This window comes from Coffea arabica, chromosome 6c, assembly GCF_036785885.1.
Source record: "Coffea arabica cultivar ET-39 chromosome 6c, Coffea Arabica ET-39 HiFi, whole genome shotgun sequence".
NCBI lineage: Eukaryota > Viridiplantae > Streptophyta > Magnoliopsida > Gentianales > Rubiaceae > Coffea > Coffea arabica.
Window position 1 is genome coordinate 58,716,441 of NC_092320.1, and position 20,396 is coordinate 58,736,836.

The window sequence follows — 20,396 nt, forward strand, 5'->3', positions numbered from 1 at the left end:
ATTAGTATTTTTGTATGTTTTGTAGGTAACAATGACAAGAAGTCATGCAAATTATTTCAAGTACAAAAGAGCTTATAAGAAGTGGAGACTGCCGTGAAAAAGGGAAGCTTAACCTTTATTTTTGAGTTAACAATGTTTAATTTCATGATATGAGATTAAGTTAGTCATTTGTATGAAGTTGAAGTGCATTTAAGTGATTAAGTATGTTCATGATCTATTTGCACTATTTTGAACCATTTGAACACCATCATATGCATTGGAAGTGTCGAGGGGACTATTTGATCCAAGAACATGAACCCTAAATTTGCATTCTACATGTTTCTTATTTGTTTTGAGGTGTTGAGATTCATGTTTAAGTCACTTTTCATGTGCGTAAAGTGCTGAATTGTTGAACATTTCGTTGTAGAGCACAAATTGAAGATTGTGTTTTGAATTGGGGTCAAATTGAAAATTGTAGAAAATTCTGCAATAAGTGCAGATTCAATGGATCCGAGACCTGGGATCTACTTCTGCAATCAGAGAACAAATTTGATTTTTTTTATCTGAGTTCAATCATCATGATCCGACCTCGGATCCTTTCAAAAATAATTCAAAAACGAAAGCTCGGTTCACTTTTCCTTATTCTTCCCTCTCTTCCTCCTTCAACTCCACACACACACGCATACCTCAAACACACACTACTCACTAAATTCCTCTTTTCACCATCAAATCTTCAAACTAACTTCACCAAAACACTCCTCTTACCTTCTAGAGTGGTTTTCATGGTTTAATTCTTTCAAAAACATCTCCAAATTTGAATTTAAGATTCAAGTAGGTAGGGTTTCATCTTCTCATATTTTGCAATTGTGCCCAAATTGGAGTGAGTTTCTTGAGGGTTTTCACATCATTTTCATCTCTAATCGTCAACAAACCATTTTGAGGTAACAAATCTTCACCTAACTGTAGACACCAAATTTTTGTCAATTTTCAATGTTTTCTTGAATTTTTTTTCTATTTAATGAATTATTTATTTTCTTGCATTTTAATGTGCATTTTTCTCATTTTTTGCGGGTTTGTTTAAAAAAAAAGGGGAAGAAAGAAAAAAACAAAACACAAAAAAAAACAACAAAAACTAAAAAAAAAAGGAGGAAAATTAAGAAAATAAAAAAAATCATTCTAATCATTTTTTTTCCACCAAAATACATTTAACCCATTTCACACTCAATGGCCATGGACTTGTCTTTTCATTAGTTGAGAAATCATCATTTTGGAAAATTCAACACACAAGCTCCATTTTTGGCTACAAGTCCCTCTCGGCTCTCTCTTGAAAAAAAAGGAGAAAAAAAAACACACAACTATAAAGGGGAGGCTCTCGGCTCTCTCTCTGGTCTCGACCAAAAAGAAGGAGAGAAGCCACAAAAGTAAATTTTTCCCTCCCTCTCTCGGCGGACTCAAAACGGACAGAAAAAAAAAAGAAGGGGGGACACTCTCTCGGCCTTTTCTTTTGCTCTGAACAAAACCAAGACTCCAATTTTTTTTCCCTCTCAATACATCTCTCGGACTTCCTCTCTCCCAATATTTCCACAACACCCTTGCAGACAACAAAAGGGAGGCAGCGACTGGTTGGGCTATTGGAGCTTGGCAATCTCATCAAAAACTTTGGCCAAGGGACCAAGGTCTTCATTGAGGTATTTCTTGTCCTTTTTTCCAGCCTTTCTTTTTTTTTTATTTAACTAGATTAAATGTATGTGTGATTGTTTGTGTGTTGTTTTATTTTGCTGGTTTTGTTGTTATTGTATCGGTGAAATTTTGGGAAGATCATAAACCAGATTTAGGAAAAGGAAATGTTTCTTGTGAATGCATGTTAATTGTTTGAAAAAAGGGAAAATCGTCCAAAACATCCCTCACATTTTGTAAAATGACTTTTTTCGTCCCTCACTTTTAAAAATGTAATTTTATGTCCCTTACATATTCACATCGGTCAAATTTAATCCCTAACTAGGTTCCGATCATTTTTTGGCCGGAATCCATCACGTGCCTTGCACGTGATCATTTTTTAAAGGTAAATTTGTCAAATTATATTTTACATAATCTAATCTATAGTCCTCCACATTTTATAAAATAAATTTTTTCGTCCCTCACATTTTATAAAATGATTTTTTCATCCTTCACATTTCACAAAAAGAATTTCTCCATCCCTCACATTTCAAAAAATGAATATTTCCATCCCTCACTAATTATGTATGTGAGGGAAACCCTAAAAAAAATGTGTGTGAATACATTTTGTTTAACACACAAGTATATGTCTATTTGATTTTGCTTAATAATCCGAATAGCATAAATATATGTATGTGTCTATTTAATTTCAATTAACAATACGAATACCTTATATTATACGTGATCATTTGATTTCATCTGGTATTAGCTAGTAAATAATCTTGCATTCATTGTCAAGTTGGCCAATAAAGCTATTTTCAGTCAAAATACAATAAAAATATGCAAATTAAGGTTCTATTGATAAATATTAGTCATAATCATACAAAAAAAGAAGATAGCCCACAAGTTGGACCCAATTACATACATGTGTTTATACTACTATTATTAAACAAAATCAAATAAACATGTTTATGTGTTTAAACAAAAGTATTCACACACATAATAAGTGAGAAATGAGAAATTCATTTTGTGAAATGTGAGGGATGGAGAAATTCATTTTGTGAAATGTGAGGGATGAAAAAAATCATTTGATAAAATGTGAGGAACGAAAAATTTTATTTTATAAAATGTGGAGGATTATAGATGAGATTATGTAAAATATAATTTGACAAATTTACCCTTAAAAAATGATCATGTGCCTTGCACATGATGGATTCTGGCCAAAAAATGATCGGAAACCTAGTTAGGGACTAAATTTGTCCGATGTAAATATGTAAGGGATATAAAATTACACTTTTAAAAGTGAGGGACGAAAAAAGTTATTTTACAAAATGTAAGGGACGTTTTGGACAATTTTCCCTTGAAAAAATGCCAAAATGAAAAAAAAACTGAATTTTAGGGACTGTTTTGCCTTAATGTAATCTTTTGTTGTTGTTTTCTTGTTAGCTAAGATTATAGTTGTAAATGTGGAGATTATAAGTGTAGACACCAAATTTTTGATTTTTTAACTTTATTTGTTTAATAGATTTATTTGTTTCAATTCTAGGGTTTTTATTTTATTTTATTTTGTTCTAGTTTATTTTATTTTATTATTTATTTTTTGTCTTCATACTAAATTTCAGAAAAAAAAAAGAAAAAAGAGAGAAAAAGAAGTAAAAATGACAAGTAGAGGGGGCATGCATGGGACAAGTGTCCCTCTTGTATTTTGGACAACAAGGCATTTAAGGGGGTTAGGTGTTAGATTTTTGGTGACGGGGAAAAAAAAGAAAACTGGAGGGAGCCGATAGTAAGAGGGGCTTGGGGAGCAAAAACAGGAAAAAGGGCGAAAAGCCGAGAGGGGTTTTAGGGCTGGAAGAAAGGAGGAGATTAACGGCTGGGGGGACTGGAAAAGGGGACGGCTGAGAGAAATTAAAAAGGAGGGGAGATTGGTGAAGAAAAGACAGAGGGTAAGGAAAAGAAACAGAAGAGGGGCGGCAGACAGATAGAGCTAAAAAAACTGACTAAGGGAAGGCTAAAGGAAGAGACAGAGGGGCTTGGTGGAAGAAAAAGAAGAACAGGGGCGGAGCAGAGAGCTAACGCGAGAGAGAAAAACAACAACGGAGGAAAAAGGCAGAGGAAAAAGGAAAAAGCAGGGGTGGTGGGCAAGGAAAAACTATCGAACAAAAAGAGAAAAAGAAGGAAAGGAGGGCTTCGGAGACTATGGAGAAAGAGAGAAAGCTAAAGGAAGGAAGAAAGAGGGCTTCGGCTACGGGGAAGGGTTGAACGGATATGGAAAAAACCTAAAAATGGGGAGGAAATTTCAGTTTGAACGATCGAAAAGGAGAGAAATTTCCAATCACCACCGCCGCAATCCAAGCTCTGCCACGGCATCTCCACCTCGTGCGCCACTTAGCTGACTGACGCACCTCCCATTCCCGCGCGGCCCTTCTCCGCCCCAGATCTCCTCTCTTCCTCACGCCGCCCGCCCAAGCCACCATCAGTCCGCATTCGCTGCTGTTGCTGTCTGCCATCGTCACCACCATACACAACCTCCTTGGCCGCTGCCGCTCTCTGCAAATCTAGATGAAAGCTCTCAAACGAAGTCAGACTTCGTCATCTTCCAATTCCAGAATGAAAGAGTCAAGAAGAAAGGGACGCCATTCTGGATACGGTAAGCCACCATCATCCTTCAAATTTCAGTTTTATACAAGCTTTCGAAGCCTATTTTATTTTTCACGTTGTGGCTTGTAGCCATTTCTCTGTTTGAGTTATTCACTAATTGGAAGTATGTATGCTTTGAATGTCGATAGGACTGGAGTTTCTTGTGTTTTGACATAATTTTGGGGCTGAATATAGCTTTAATTGAGTAGAAAATTAGTAAAAACTCTAATGCCCTCAACCTGTTCGACGAAATGCTTGGCTGAAAATTTCTCATTGAAAGAACATTTGGTTGCATTTTTTTTCGTGTGAAAGAGCCAGCTAGTTCAGCAGGTTCATTTCTTTGCGCCTGAAAATTTTTGATGTGTTGATATCTTGCACCTTTTTCTGTTTTTCCGTTCCCTTATGCTTCCCATCGTATGAATTCGAATTAATGATAGGAAAGGGAGTTTTGGTTTCTCGTTGTCTATTACCAAATTCTGGTATGGCTTTGATTGCAAAGAAAGTTGCGATGGCAACTGATGTTGAATCAATTCGGTGGAGAAGATGATCACTTGTCCAAAATTGCAATTTCAGTCCCTTTATTCTCTTTGGCTTTGTGGTTTAATCCAGAGTTGAGAACTTCCTAATTTGATTCCCAGATTTCTATAATTTTTTTCGATTGGGTCCTTATTTGCATTGCATTGGAACCCCTCAAATCCCCTCTTGTTCTGATATGACCCGGAAGATTGGGAGGAGTGAACTTGTTTCTCCCTTTTAGATTTTAATCATCTTTTAATCTGCTTAAGTAGTCTTTCAGCTAGATTAATTCTTGTTTTTAGATCATAATTGTGGCTTGATTATTTTAGTTGATTTGCTAATCTGGTTGGGTTTAGTTTTGATTTAGGTTGTGGGCAATAATATTTGTTTGGATTCGTAAAAGTGGATTTAATTTGTTTTGTTTGGGTTTCTGGTTTGGGCTTAGGAGGTAAAGCCCACTCTTTTGGTTGGGTTTGTTTTATGGGTTAATTCCACTTTGTCCTCCCAAACTTTAGGCGATTATCCACTTAAGTCCCTAAACTTCAAAATGGGATACTTAAATTCCAAAACTTATAAATACCTCCCACTTAAGTTCCTGAACTTATAAAATGGAACACTTAAATCCCTAAATCCTTATAAAATGGGACACTTCGACCACCAACAGCATTCAGGATTTGTTAACAATTTTCCTTAAGTGGGAGGTATTTATAAGTTTAGGGATTTAAGTGTCCCATTTTGAAGTTTAGAGACTTAAGTGGGTAATCGTCCAAAGTTTGGGGGGACAAAGTGGAATTAACCCTTGTTTTATTGACTAGGAGATTCGCGCGGTGTGAAATTAATAGGTAGTATGCCCAGTGTAAAGCCCATTATAATAGTTTTTTTAAAAACAAAATAGATAATCCATAATTAGGAGTAATGACTAAAATAAGTTATAAAACTATATTGGCCAAATATGTTGAATCAAGGCCAACTATATTAATCAAGAATACAGTTAAAAAAAAACTTCTATAAATTATTACAAGTTGTATGCATGATTGGATACTAAGTGTTTACTAACTATGGCTCAAGCTTGCATTTCTCAATCTCTTTACAATGCCGAATATCGTTTAAGAGTTTATTTGTCCTCCTCTTCCCAGAGCTTATTCGAATAATCTCCTACTGCCATGTTTTTATCCTGCACAAGAGGTAATGCAATTTTATGTTTAAGCCATATGAATTTTATGTATCATTAAAGATATAATCTAGACAGAGTCATAAATGAACTACTCTGATGGAACTAAAAGGAATATAATATTACAGTATAAATTGAGTTAGAATTGGCCCAGCAAGAAGCAAATAAAAACTACTTTCTCCGCTATAAAATATGCAATTTGCTGGTAGCTATGCTTGATATGCACATGCAATGGTGATGACGTTCTTTATTGCCATGGCGTTGTATGTGTCAAAATCAACTGTAAATTAAGCTCTTGTATGCTGAAACCAAAACTTTACACATTAGACAAAATTAAGAATGACACCATGTAAAAATAGGAACGAAATATGTGATAAGTTTTGAAGCCAAAAATATTGAAATTTGAGAAATAAAAATGAAAGAACTAACATTTCCATGGGAAACAAATATGAAAAAGAAATTATTGATTAAGTAAAGAGGCCAATCGATCTCACAATTATTGATCACTATACCAGGGAAAGATAAATGATAGCAAATAGTAAAATAGTTCATATCCACACTGTTTGTGGTTGCAAAACCATACCTTGCTTCTTGATAAGAATTCATGAGAAAAGTCTTGTAGTAGCCAGCCAACTCAAGCAGTTCATCAACTTTCTCACTTTTCTTCCCAAAATTTCAAAAGCAAATTCAGTAAGCACTATATGATTGATAGCAACAAGTGATTATTCAAAAAACAACGAGTGAAGGAAATGCAAAGGGATTTAGAAATTTGAGGGATGAAAGCAAATGATCCTAAGAGGGTTCAGCACATGCAGTCCTCAACCAAGAGACGTTGAATTTAGGCGAAAACTTGCTATTCATCAAGAATGACAGTAATACCTATACATTATTTGGAAACAAGCGCAATCAAGTCATCCATGTGGTTTCCATCATTTGATAGAAAGGCAATGAGCGGACAGAATGACTTGGAATTCAAGAAAAAATCAAGCTAACAAGAATACTTAAAACCAAGAAAAAATGTAAGCCACCGACCAACTTGATATGAACTATTTAAACTATCAATGAAATAGCAAGTTGAAGTTCCCATGGATTACATCATCTTCATTAAGAAAAGGCATAAGATCATTACATGCAATCTTGGACCAATCAGTAAAGTCAAGATCAACTGAAAGCTTTTAATGCAGAAATTATTAATACAATTCCATAAGGCTTCCACAAATATGCCTTTTTGAAATAGAAACAGGGTTGCAATGTAACAATTCTTAGATCTCGATTAAATTCGGAATTTGTATTATAGGTCCAATTAAAAACAAAAGCAAAAATTTTTTTGGTCGAATAAATTGAGGAATTTGTATCAGTTAAGTTTCTTTAGAAAAAGTAACAAGTAACCGAGGATAGCATAAGGTAAATAAGTACCTATTTAACTCAAATTCTGAACTACATCAATTCAAAAGAAAACCATGACTTGCATTCCGAATCCAAAGCTAGTCCGAGGGTCTTGTAAAGGGTTTGACTTGGCATCTGGACTGTTATATCCTTCAATTTTAGTTTGTAAAGAACCACATTGATCATCTTCCAGTAGCTCAAAGACAATAGTGCCAGGCTAATTGTGATATTTCCATCACCACATACCTCGACTAATTTTTTCACCATAAGGTGTCAGTTTAGATTCTTTATCCACTTCTTCACCTTGAAATCCATAAACAGCCTCCAATGACTTACCCAAAATCCATCAATAGTTGTGCAAAGAATAAACTGCTAAATAAATTTGAAAAAAAAAAAAGAAAGCAAAGAGAGAACAAAAACACTGAAACAATAACTCCTGCACATACCTTGAAGGCTGAAATAAGAAAAGTAGCCTCCTTATTTCGTTCTTCCTTCATCTAACAAAAATTTAGTGTAAACAAGCGTCCGCCAAATGAAGAATATAATTAAAACAACCTCATGGTAATAACATGAGAATGATTCAGAGAAAATTATTGAACTTATTCTCCATATTCTTCAACATTATTAACAGTTGTAAATGAAATATACAACCCACCATTTTTTCCTTGCTTTTTTTTACATTAAAATAAAAGTCTATAGTTACATGAAGCAAGATGATATGTAGATTAATATCACAAGTTTTCCTATCCTTTCTGAGTAAGACCCTTTTGATTTCACAGCCCTTTCAAGAATTCAATATTTTCATTTAATGGTTCACAAACCTTACATGGTTTGAAATTTAACTACTTCAACCATTAACAGCCTAGAATTTAACCCTAAGCATTGAATAAATTATATAGATAGCATGCTTAGCAAAGCAAACATGACATTCTAGTCGTTAATCAAACAATTTTGATCCAAATCCAAGAAAAAAAGGCCCCAAGATGGAATTCCACTCACCTGAGCTATAAAAAGTTGTCCAAAAAGCGCATTAGCTGGCTGCAAAAAGAAAAAAAATGACAAAATCATTACCAACTAACTAAGAGAGTTTAACAGAAACAGTCAATCCACACCCTCTTACTTTGAATTTTTTACTTATAAAGAGTTATTGGCAATATCAACTGGAAAACAAAAATTTCTATGAACATGAAAAAAAAGAAAGAAATTAAACCATTTCATCTAAGGAAATAATCACAAGTTTCAATGCAAAAAAGCGAAAGCATAAAATATTGGATCTTAAGTAAGGATAATTACTGAATGTAGTTGCTTAAAAAGACTTGACAACCTCTTAATCATGACTTACACTGGAATTTTAGGAAATACTTCAATAAGAGGTAGAGTGTCCTCTCCATAGTCCATTTCTTGAACATCTATCAAAGAGGAGTAAAGATAGGAGAAGATTACAATTGACTTCGGGTAAAACGAAAGAAAAAAAAATAGAAAAACAGAGATCCAAAAAGTATTTACTTGAGCAAAGAAATTCCAATCATTCATACTTGGTATCAAATCCCTATTCCTCAACCCGTAGCAAACATATAAAACTTATTAGAGAATAAAATAAAATTTAATCAAGAGAAAAAAGTATACATAGAACAAGAGTGGAGAAGCCAGCAGTTTTTAGAGAGAAAGAAAGGAAGATAAGAATAGAATGGACTTTTCAAATAGAAACTTTGAGTTGGAGAGGATTGAGATATGGAAAATTATTTGATGGGAATTGATTAGTCTTGCTAGCATTGAGCCAAACTCCTCTATTGCAGATACAGGAATTTGAGGGAAGGCCTCTGCTTTTGTAACTCCCAGTACTTTAACTCGCCAGCAAAGAGGAAAACAATAACTTTTTGCACAGAAAGGAGATGGGAGAAATTTTTTTTTTTTACACAAAAGATAGGAGAGAGATGGCTCTGAGGTCTTTCTGTCAATTTTTCTCATAAAAAATCTGAGGTAAGATGACTCCAAAACACCTCTCCAAAAATAGTTGGATGTGTCAAAGAAGTGATTGTATTCTCAAATTCTAGGAAGAATTGTATGCCATTTATCTCAAAGTAGAGGCATCTTGTCCTCATATTTGAACATCTAAATGTGTTATATTTAGTACAAATTATCCATCCAGTTAAACAAATTAGGAGTTCTACCAAATTTTCTTCAAAAGTAACATGCCCTTCCTTTAAGTTCTTTCCTGCATAAAAAACTTCAACATAAATTGAAGGTCTGCATCACATTCACCTTTTTTAACCTATCAATTGGAATACCGTCTTCATGTTTGTCACAAAATTTTCTGTTTAGGCTTATCTCAATTAAGTTCATTTTTACAAGTAAAAAAACTATCATAAGGTTCAGTTTTCCAGACTTAATCTTACTAAAATGTTACAAATCTAAGAGAAAATAATGTTTTGTAAATATAGACTTAAGTCAACCAAAACTGATTTTCCTAATAAGAATTTCCAAGCTATTAAACATCGTAGTCCATGATTCAAGAGGCAAAACTACAATTATGTAGCAATTTAATTCTTTTTTTGATCAAGGAATAGAAAATTTAAGGTGTTTTATTAAAATCGTAACTTATTATTTCAAGCAGGTGCTTAGAATATAATATTTGAGAATCCTCGTCTTGGACAAATCTTTAACCACCTACAAATAGGAAAACCATTTAGATTGCCATTGTAACAAAAAAATATATTGCTCAAGATACTCAGTTTAATATCCACTTAAGGTTCATAAAACGAATATTCAAGAGGTTTTACCAAGAGACAATTTATGTACTAAAACAAAAAATTTCAACACAAAGCAATCAAAAGAGTAGCATCACACGATCTTTTGTAACTCAAAGTTTTGGCCAATGACCAATGTGACCTGGAAGTTCCTGATTCTCAGAGAAGAAATTTATTCATTCTTCAAATGTTGAAAACCCAATGAAGAAAAAGGAATTGGAAGAACTGGAGCAAATAGAAAGACATTTTGAAGATGAAGAAATCTATTTAAAACAAGTGAATCTTTTTTGTTACCATATGGATTTCTTTTCTGAGCAAGAGATCAACAAAACACCTGCACGAAAGACACCAAAAAAATGACTAAAAAGAAAACTCAAACGAGGTTTGAAAAGACCAAAGGCCAAAGAAAAGTATACCATCATTTGAGGTCTGAAAAGAGCAATTTAAAGTAAAAATTAAATTAGAATGATAGGACAAAGCTTACGTTTTTCCCCTCAGCAGTTGTCTTTCACGGGTGGCCAATTTTCCTCCCTGTTGCAGAAGAAATCCAAGAAAGGCAAAAACGGAAAGAAAAATGGAACAATAAAACACCAAATAGGTACAAAAAATAAAGTAAATAAATATCTACAAGCCAGCTAATCATCAATTATTCACCATCTCCGACCATATTAAAAGGTTTTTGTTGAAACTAAAAATAAAAATTTAATGATAAAACTGAAACGAAACAAAGACGTTAATCATGGAAAGAAAGGTGAAGAAAAATATCATATCTGTATTCTACAAATTCATATAGACAGTGGAGATGAAATATTAACCTTTCACTTCCTCGTTGTTTCAGAAAAGGATAAAAAAAAAAGAAGGGGGAAGAATTGATTGTTTTTAGCCAAGGAAATATCAGGCAAAATGGCAAAGAAATAGAAAAAATCAGCTATAATTACTTGAGGTATGGAGAGAGGGAGATGAAGGAGAACAGGAGGGAGAAATCGACAAAGGGAGGAGAGGAAGATTACCAGTCGCTTTGCATTCTTGAGCCCATCATCCATCAACTCTGTCAGAAGAAAAAAAATTTGGACCCCAATTGAAATTATAACCTGTTTCAAGTACAATCAAATGCCAGAAATTCAGGGGAGAACTATGGGTCTCACGAAGATGGAATTTTGTCTGGAGGATAACAGCAATACGGATCGGTCTTCAAGAGTTCTTGACCCTGACTGATAGTTGTGCGTTTGACTGAGAGAGAGAGAAAAGCGGAAGAAAAAGGATTGAAGATCCATCAGCATACGATGCCGTTTGATTGATCAAAAGTAAAAAGGGCAAAAAACCCATAAATCCTCAAACCATATGCAAAAAAAAGTTCCAAAGGTAAAAAGTTCTTCAATATAAAAGACTTCCAAAGGTAATAAGTAGATCAACAATTAATCGCAAAAAAGTTGACAAATAATTGGGATTTATTTGGCAACCAAAAAAAGTGGTAATAATTGCAAAAAGCTAGTAATTAAATGTTATTTGCTAGGCAATAAAAAGTGACGATTCACTTCCAAAAAAAAATTATCAATTGATTGCAAAAGTTGGTAATTAGATGTGGTTCATTTAGCAACAGAAAAAAAGTGTTAATAATTGCAAAAAGCTAGCAATTAAATGTTATTTATTAGGCAATAGAAAGTGAAATTGCTAATTAATTAATTAAATAACAATTAATTGCAAAAATTGATAATTAAATATAATTTGTTGTACAACCCAAAATAAAAGAGGACATTTTTTATGACATTTGAAAAAAAATTTATAATTAAATGCATTTTTTGTGCAACCACAAAAAAAGAAGCCAATTTTTTAATAATTCCAAACAACTGTTATTAAACATGATTTGTTGGGTGACCAAAAACTTGACATTATTAATTAGTTATTAACAATTAATTGCAAAAATTTGGTAATTAGATGTGATTTGTTGGACAGCCAGAAAAAAAATTTGATAATTAAAGGTGGTTTTTTGGGCAACCACAAAAAAGAAGTCAATTTTTTGCTACTAATTGCAAAAAAATTGTTAATTAAACGTGATATGTTGAATGACAAAAAACAGGACATTAAATTAGTTATTAACAATTAATTGCAAAAAATTGGCAATTAGATGTGATTTGATGGACAACAAAAAAAAAGGAATCCAAAATTTTTGTTAATGTGATTTGTTGGATAAAAAAGAAAGAAGCAAAATTTTAGCACAATCCTACATGCAATTAGAGGACTAGCACTTTTCATCCAATCAAAACTCGCCACATCACCATCTTTATATGCAATTGGGAGGACTATCACCAATCAGCGAACAGAGGATGACAACTCATCAAATTGGAATCAATTGGAGGACTACCACCAATCAACCAATGGGAGAGCGCCACGTCAGCAATTAGGTTCAATTTGGGCAATTGCATTCACACATTTACTATATATGTTAATAAGTAGAGGCCCATATGTAGTCTCTGGGCTTTGCGGCAGGCTGAAGGGATCTTTGGCCCAAAAATAGACAAAAGTTGGCCCAGTGGCCTTGTCACTTAAGAGACCAGAAACGAAATTGCAAATCAGCCCCTGCATTTTTCCTTAACTATACTGTGGCCCTGGAAGCTTTCCATTTCTTTCAATTGGGTCCCTAACTTAATTGCAAATAGGCCTTTAAACTTTATTTTCTTTAACTTTGACCCCAAAGCTTTGTTATTTTTTGCAATCAAGTCCTTTCTTCTTTTGGCTTCTTAGATGTTGGGTTGCCTATATGATTTAATTGATTTAATTTCATGTTTATTTTTATCTTTTGTGATTACTTATTAATTAAAGTGGTGCCTTGACCCTTTCTTTGTTTTTGGAGGGTAAATAAGTAGTTTTTGGAGGGCTCCAATTCAAGGGAGGTACACCCTATCCCTTATTTCTTACTTTATTTGACTCTATGTGCCCTACGTGACTTTACGTGTTTAATTGCATGCTCTTGAATGTTGTTATTTATTTATTCATTTCGCTTATTGGCTTTAGTTTTTATATATTTGAAAGGCAATTTCATGCCAAGATTGTAATAGTTAGGTTAGTATATCATTTTACTTAATTCATTCCCCTTTAGATTGTAGTAGGGCTCCCCAAATGTAATAGTTAGGGCTTTATTTGCTTCATTGAGTATTGTGTGATTTACATGCTTACGTGCTATGTGTTACCGCCTTCTTAGGGTCTTGCATCTAGATATTATGCTCACGTGCTATGTGCTATATGTGGTTTAGGTGTTTACTTGCTTTATCATGTTTTTATGTGATTATGAATAAATGAATGACGTCACCACACTAGTCCAACGCTAGTTGTGGTACCTTTTCTCAAATTTCTCACTAGTCCAACGCTAGTTGAGACCCTTTTTTTTCCGATTTCTCGCTAGTCCAATGCTAGTGAGTACTCATAAATAAAGGGTTAGTCCAACGCTAGACCTAATAGGGCCGCCCCTCGTTAGTACATATTCGCATGCCCTCAATACATCCTCATTCATTTTTTTTCTTTTTAGTTTTACACTTTTGCATGACCCTTCACTCCCTTTCCCTTGCACATTTAGGATTGCATTTTCATTTAGATTAGCTCATTTGCTTGTATAGGTTAGGGAGTTACCCTTTTGGTAAGGGGGATGGACGAGTTTGGCTACACATAGCCTTAGCACGCTCATTCTTTTTCTAACCAAAAGGAAAATTAAAAGTCACGACTTAGGGTCTCCCCGTACCCATTTTGCATTCCTCTAGGGCTCATACATTTTATTTTGTACATGATCACTTTCCACATTTTCACTTCACACAACTCTTATTTTGCACATTTTCACTTTACCACTTATACTATTACTATCACTTGCACACATGCACTTCATACTATCACTTTACATACCTCACCTTGCACACCCATTTGTACAACTTCCACTCACACACTATTGTCTTTTATTACTTTTTTTTTTTTACTTCACAAACTCATGTTTTTCACATTGCATACATTCATTTCACTCATTCTTACATCATTAGCATTATTCGTGACCTCTTGGAGGGCTTATCCTTGACTATCACGACTCATGTGATTAGTTCAATCGAGCCTCTAAGAGATATTTGTCCCATTCGATTCATCACTAGATTTAGGATTGCATCCATGTTAGTTACATCCACATGCGATACATCTTTGGATTAAAAATAAAGAAAATTTTTGACTAAATCGCGCAACTAGCCTTGGCTAGGTTGAAAGGGTGTCTCGGATTCTTATCCTTGCCTTCCCTTTCTTCAAATGTGACTCCCGAATCTTTTTCTCTGATTTTTGTAGACTTGGAATCGTTTAAAAAGGGTTTTCTACTTAATTTTCTTTAAAAATTCATTTTTAGGTGACTTGATACACCTTAACTCTATACCAAGTGGCGACTTCATTTTTTCATTCAAAACTCTTTTTAAACTATATTTTGGGTCGAATCGTTGCATTCGCAAGTCCCATTTAGACCCACATGTTTTTTTCATTTTTTCTTTTTAAATCAAAAAATCATTTTGCTAAACTAATTTATTTTTCTTTCAAAAAATGGGGCGCGACAATAAGGAGTGTTTTGGCATAAATTTTATGATTTTTGGGTGAAGATTTGAGTGTTTTAAAAAATAAAAAACTGGACTGACTTTTTGCTTTTCGGCCACCTTCGAGTCATCTTTTGTAAAAATTAACTTCGGAAATGGAACCTACGGGAAAAATGGAGTGGGGAGGTGCATTTTGAGAAATTTTGGTAACCGGAGAGGACGCCGGCGGTGGCGGTCTGGTGGCAGCGGCGCCACCGGTGGCCAACTGAAGTGAGCTTCGGATGGCCAGAGGAGAAGAAGAAACGAATGGGGAAGAAAGAAAAGAAAGGAAAGAAAAGAAAAAAAGAAGAAAAAAAGGAAAAGAATTGGGTTAATTTTTTAGTAGGCTTGAGTTTATTTTTTTGGTTGGATTTTGGGAATGGATCCTTGTTTATTTCTTTTGGGTTTCGGTTGGGTTAGGAGGTTGGAACCCATGTATTTTTTGGTCGGTCTTGAGTGATAACAAGACGGGCTGGCATGTGTGTTTTGGTTTGGACTTTCGGTTGGGTTTAGGCAGTTTTCGGCCCGAAGAAATAAATAATGGCCCAATAGCCTATTTTCTTAAGAAGATCTGATTACGATTTGCACTTTGGCCCTTGATCTTTGGAGCAGTTTTATTGTGGCCCAAAACATTTTAAATTCCTTTCACCTAGGTCCTTAAATTAATTGCACTTTAGTCCCTGAATTTTATCTTTCATTTAATTTCGACCTCTGAACTTTGGAAAATATAATTTTTTTCCCCAAAAGTTTTTCAAATTTTACAATTCAGTCCCTGATGAATTTTGACTCTCTTTATTATGATTGCTTCTTTTCTTTAATAGCTGATTATGTTACTTTTGAGTATGTTTAACTTGTAATTTTTAGATATTTTTAAATTTATTTACGTTTGACATATTAAGGTGAATTTTCATTATAATTATTACTTTTTCAATTAAATTGGTGCCATGATTCTTTTGTTCATTTTGAATATAAATAGGGCAATTTGACTCCGTTTAGTCACCACTTCAAAAGGGAGGTACCCCATTATTATTATTTCAATGTCAATTATGTGTTCTTATGTGCTCCTACGTGTTCCTATGTGTTTATATATTTTCATATGTTTTGTTTATTTGATTTACATGTTCATTCGAATTTTCTTATATTTGTTTAGTTAATTCTTATAATTATTCGAGAGGCATTTAATTACCTCATAAATGTAATAGATAGGATAATTAGATTTGTTTTTATTATATTTTTCCTTTTTAGATTGTAGTTAAGTCCCCTGTTGTAATAGATAGGGTAGATAGGATTTTCTTTATTTTTCCATTTTAGATTGTAGTTAGGCTCCCCGATGTAATAGATAGGTTGTGTGTTTATGTGGCTTACGTGTTATATGTTTTACCCGCTTTCCTTAGGATTTTTGCCTCTAGATATTGTGTTTACGTGTTATGTGCTACGTGTTCTTATGTGTTTATTCGTTTTAATTTATGCTTTATTTGTTTTACTATGTATTATTAATACATGACGTCACCACACTAGTCCAACGCTAGTTGTGGCTTCTCCCTCTATTTACTTGCTAGTCCAACGCTAGTAAGAATTTTTAGAAATGGGCTAGTCCAATGCTAGACCCTTTAGGCCGTCCTGCGCTAGATTCATCTTTGTGTGATAATTCACTACATTTTCATGCATATTTTCATTTTTAAGATCTTTTCTCATTTGCATGATATTCCCTATTATATTATCCCCTATCCTCTATATGTGTTAATCATATCACTTAGAATTGCATTTCATTTAAGAAATTGTATGATAAGTAGGTTCATTTGCTTGTTCATATTAGGAGAATTATTTTTCAAACATGAAAAATGGGTGATTATAACTTTTTAGTTTAAATACCCCATTAATCCCTGTATAAGAAAATTATGTCACGAGTTTTTGCCTCCCATATCCTTTATGTTGCATTCCCTTTTTCTTTGATCACTTATATCTATGTATATAATTTAATTTCTTTTCTTTACTTTTCTTTTTTTCATCATTTGCATACTCGTGACCCTTTCAAGAAAGTATTTTGGCCTTCGCAATTAATGCGATTGTTTTAATTAAACCTTTGAATGGATATTTTGTCTCTTTCGATATTTTATTTGCATCCATGTAGAAAACATCCAAATGTGATAAATTTAAGGGTTAGATTAAGAAAATTTTGACTAAATCACGCAACTAGTTTAGATTAGGTTGAAATGGTGCCTTAGGTTTGAGATAATTGAACCTTTTCCTTCCCTTTCTTCAACCGTAACTCCCAAATTCATTTTCTCTATTTTCAAAGATCTGGAGTTGTCGAAAAGGATTTTATTTTATTTTACTTTATTTTTTGAGTGACTTGGTACACAAAAACTCTATACCAAGTGGCGACTCCTATTTTTTTCTTGAAAACCCTTTTAGACAAATTTTTGGACCTAAATTATCACATTCTTTTTAAGTCCCATTCTAGGTCCTTTTTCATTTATTATTAATAAATCACATCTTTTTATAAACACTTTATTTTTCATCGTGAAAAATAGGGTGCGACAACTTAGCGACTCCTCTGGGGACGCTAGAGAGTCCAAGCACTTGATTTAGTTGTCTTTTCTCTTTTTAACACTTTTTTTTTTATAAAATTTGGATGTTTTAGGTTGCATTTTTCTTTTTTAGAATGTTTTGCATTTCACACTCGTATTCGTTCCTCATATTTCGTGTATGTGATGAATGGTTTATTTATTTACTTATTCGTATCGCGCTTTGCATTTGGGATAGGGAATATTACCTTAGAGCCTTCACGTGCATTTAATGTTAATCCCTTCCCTCAAAAGGAAGCACCTCATACGTGCATGCATTGTTTTTTACCCTATTTTTATTTTCTCGTGGGCGCCATCCCACATTTCCTTGTAGGATTAGAATCGATTTCTTTAGGTATGCGGATGGTGTGCGCTGTGCCCATAGTGGTACCTAAGGGATCACTCAAGCCACCGATCGAAGGCCTTAGGATTGTTGACCCTCCGCCCTTTTGTCTGAAGGCTTGGGAGCCTGAACTTTTTCGAGTCTAAATGCATTAGTAAGTCAAACCTCATGCATCCATGATAGAAATTGCCCAGGTTAGAGTCAACCTACCCAATTAGGAACACTAGGCACGGGGGGAGGGATTACACTCCTCTTTCTTTAATTGCCTTTTATTTTTCATATTATTCTTGTTTGCTCCAATGTGTTATATGTCATATATCATTTGATCTAACCTCTCCTTGTTTTCTCCTCCACTGCATTCATAAGTCTTAGAAAATAAGAGTCCTGGCATGGTACTTTCTAGGGTTTTACCCTATTTGATGTTACACGTTTAAATTCAGTGTTTCGCATTTGCAGCATGAATACATTTCATTTTAGCCTCACCCCGGCATACAAAAAAGAGAGTTCCTTTAGGACACGTTTCATTGGTGTACTGCATATTTAGTTGCTTTGATAAACTGGCATCATGCATCTACCTTAGAAGGGAATGCCATCTAGGGAATCCCGTGTTAGGGACAAGCCGCCCAATGTTTCGGATATATAATCCAATGAGACTTGCACGTTTATATTTCATGTACCATCCAAAGGGGTAGTGCACGAGATAAGGTAGGATCCGATCTTTTCAACAAACGGCAAAACAATTTTTGCACATTAGAATATGGGCATCTAACAATCATCTTTTGGCCATTTTAAACAAAATTGGTAAAAAAATTCCCTTGCGTAAAGGACATTAATTTGAAGAAATTCACAAATAATTTCTCATTATTGAGACAATAAATGTAGAGGCCAAATCTTGATTTTAGGAGGCTCATAGACTAATGCATTGCAATAATTTTTTGAAACTACCAATGGTAATTAATTCAATCGATTTTTGAATAAACCATCAATTTCATCCAATCCATCTTGTCAATTCATTCAATTTTAGGACAATCTAATCATTTTTGAATAAATTATTAACTCCATTTCATTCATTTGGCCAATTTACCCATTTTTAGGGCAATCGAGTCATCATCAATTTCATTCAATTCAGTTGATCAATCTACCTATTTTTAGTGCAATTCGGTCGATTTTGAATAAATCATCAATTTCATCATATCCATTTGACCTGTTTATTCCCTTTAGGGTTTAAGTCTAAGGTTTACTGAATAAATTAGTCAAAACATTGCAATCCTGTCAAGAGTAGGTTCTTTCTCACATCATTTTATGTGTCGATCAAAACAAGCAATCCATTCGGACTTCGTCCTCATTTTTTTTAGGACAAACGTCTCTTCTCACTCTAATTTTACCTAATCAGTTGATCGGATTCATCAGGTATTGTATGGTGCCTACCCTAGAGGATTGCATTTTCATGCTAGGCCTACCTTTGGCATAAAAGGGTTCCCCCATAGGACATGCATACCGATTTTATAGTCTTACTTACTAATTCAGGATATTTTTCTTTTTGTTTTTCCCCCTCTCCTGCATTCAACAAAAATGCTTTAATAATGCTTTAATAAAGTGAAAATATTTTTCTATGTTTGATAAAATTTGAAAATTACAAGTATTACTTGATTCTTAGGCAGACCTTGCAAAAAAAACATGAAAAATCTATTTGGAAGCGTTAGGCTAAAGCCTCTAAGAGATTTCATAATTGTTTTTCAAAGAAAAATTCTGTATATTTGACTTGTTAATATTTTTGTTCCAAAAGAAAATGAGACAAAAGTGTATATATGTAGAGCTCTTTAGAAGTTTTCTCTTCTCATTTGTATTATAATTGAACGAGAAATTTTGTTTTAAACTTTTTCAGCAATAAAGTTTTTGGACACTTATTGTTTTGTGTATATTCATGTATATTTTATTCTTTATATTTGCTCATTGGAGATTTCATGATGAATTTTAAGAAATAAGACCAAATTGAGATTTTTTCAACCTTTAGCCTGAAAATTTACAAGTGTATGCTTTCTAAAATCTTTGCGTACACTAGATTGGTGATCCGAACTGTACAATAAGAGTGCTCAAAATTAAAAGAGGTCACTCGAAAGGCCCAATGAGATACTTTTTTTTCCTTCACTGTACAATTCATATTTTTACCCACCTCTATTAGCCCCAAGATAAAATCAGTCACATTGATTGATAAATTGTAAATTGGGGCAATCTTTGCTTGAAAATGTCCACTGTGTCTAATTATATGCAATTCACATCTAAGTGAAAGCAAAAATGTGCATTATTCTTGTTTGTTTTGAAAATTTGGAATGATACTTCAAGCGTTCGTTTCTCTACCTATACAGATTTTATCATTTGCTCTCTCATTTGAACCTTTGAAAGAATAATTTCGTTTCAAATAAGAGCCTTAATGATCACTACCCTACATTGAAAAATGCTTAGATATCAAGAAAAGAGTAGATTTTCAATGACCATTTTGTTACTTTGGTTATCATGAAGTGTAAGAATGATACTTTGGCCATCATTTCTATAACCTAAACACCATTTATCCCTTGCATCCTTATTTGATCTAAAATGGGTGGTTCTTTTCAAAACACCTATGATCGCACCCCACATTGGGAAAGGAGATTGGAAAATTTTCCAAAAAGCAAAAATGCTAAAATTTAAAAAAAAGAGATAGAGAACCCCAAGTGGGGAAAATTTGATTCTACTATCGATATCTGGGATTCAATTTTGAAAAAGAAAAAAAAAGAAAAGGGAAGGGTTTTTTCCGGCGGATCACTT

At 33.7% G+C, this 20,396-nt stretch overlaps 3 long non-coding RNA genes across 5 annotated transcripts; 1 reads left to right on the forward strand and 2 right to left on the reverse strand.

Moving 5' to 3' along the window:
• The first annotated feature begins 1,240 nt into the window (after nucleotides 1-1,240).
• LOC140008929 (uncharacterized) lies at nucleotides 1,241-4,569 on the forward strand. Its single transcript, XR_011816247.1, has 2 exons — nucleotides 1,241-1,667; nucleotides 3,258-4,569. It is a non-coding gene; the product is annotated as an uncharacterized lncRNA (long non-coding RNA).
• Nucleotides 4,570-5,716: 1,147 nt separating this feature from the next.
• Nucleotides 5,717-7,430, reverse strand: LOC140008930 (uncharacterized). 2 transcript variants are annotated; one of them, XR_011816250.1, is made up of 3 exons: nucleotides 7,379-7,430; nucleotides 6,546-6,625; nucleotides 5,717-5,965 (listed from the first exon to the last, which is right to left on the reverse strand). It is a non-coding gene; the product is annotated as an uncharacterized lncRNA (long non-coding RNA). The 2 variants fall into 2 exon arrangements; XR_011816249.1 differs by having other exon boundaries at nucleotides 6,546-6,620; nucleotides 7,379-7,428.
• A 74-nt stretch (nucleotides 7,431-7,504) lies between these two features.
• LOC113692159 (uncharacterized) lies at nucleotides 7,505-10,872 on the reverse strand. 2 transcript variants are annotated; one of them, XR_011816248.1, is made up of 6 exons: nucleotides 10,580-10,872; nucleotides 10,390-10,429; nucleotides 8,691-8,757; nucleotides 8,348-8,386; nucleotides 7,795-7,845; nucleotides 7,505-7,679 (listed from the first exon to the last, which is right to left on the reverse strand). It is a non-coding gene; the product is annotated as an uncharacterized lncRNA (long non-coding RNA). The 2 variants fall into 2 exon arrangements; XR_003448875.2 differs by having other exon boundaries at nucleotides 7,505-7,651; nucleotides 10,580-10,857.
• Nucleotides 10,873-20,396: the final 9,524 nt, after the last annotated feature.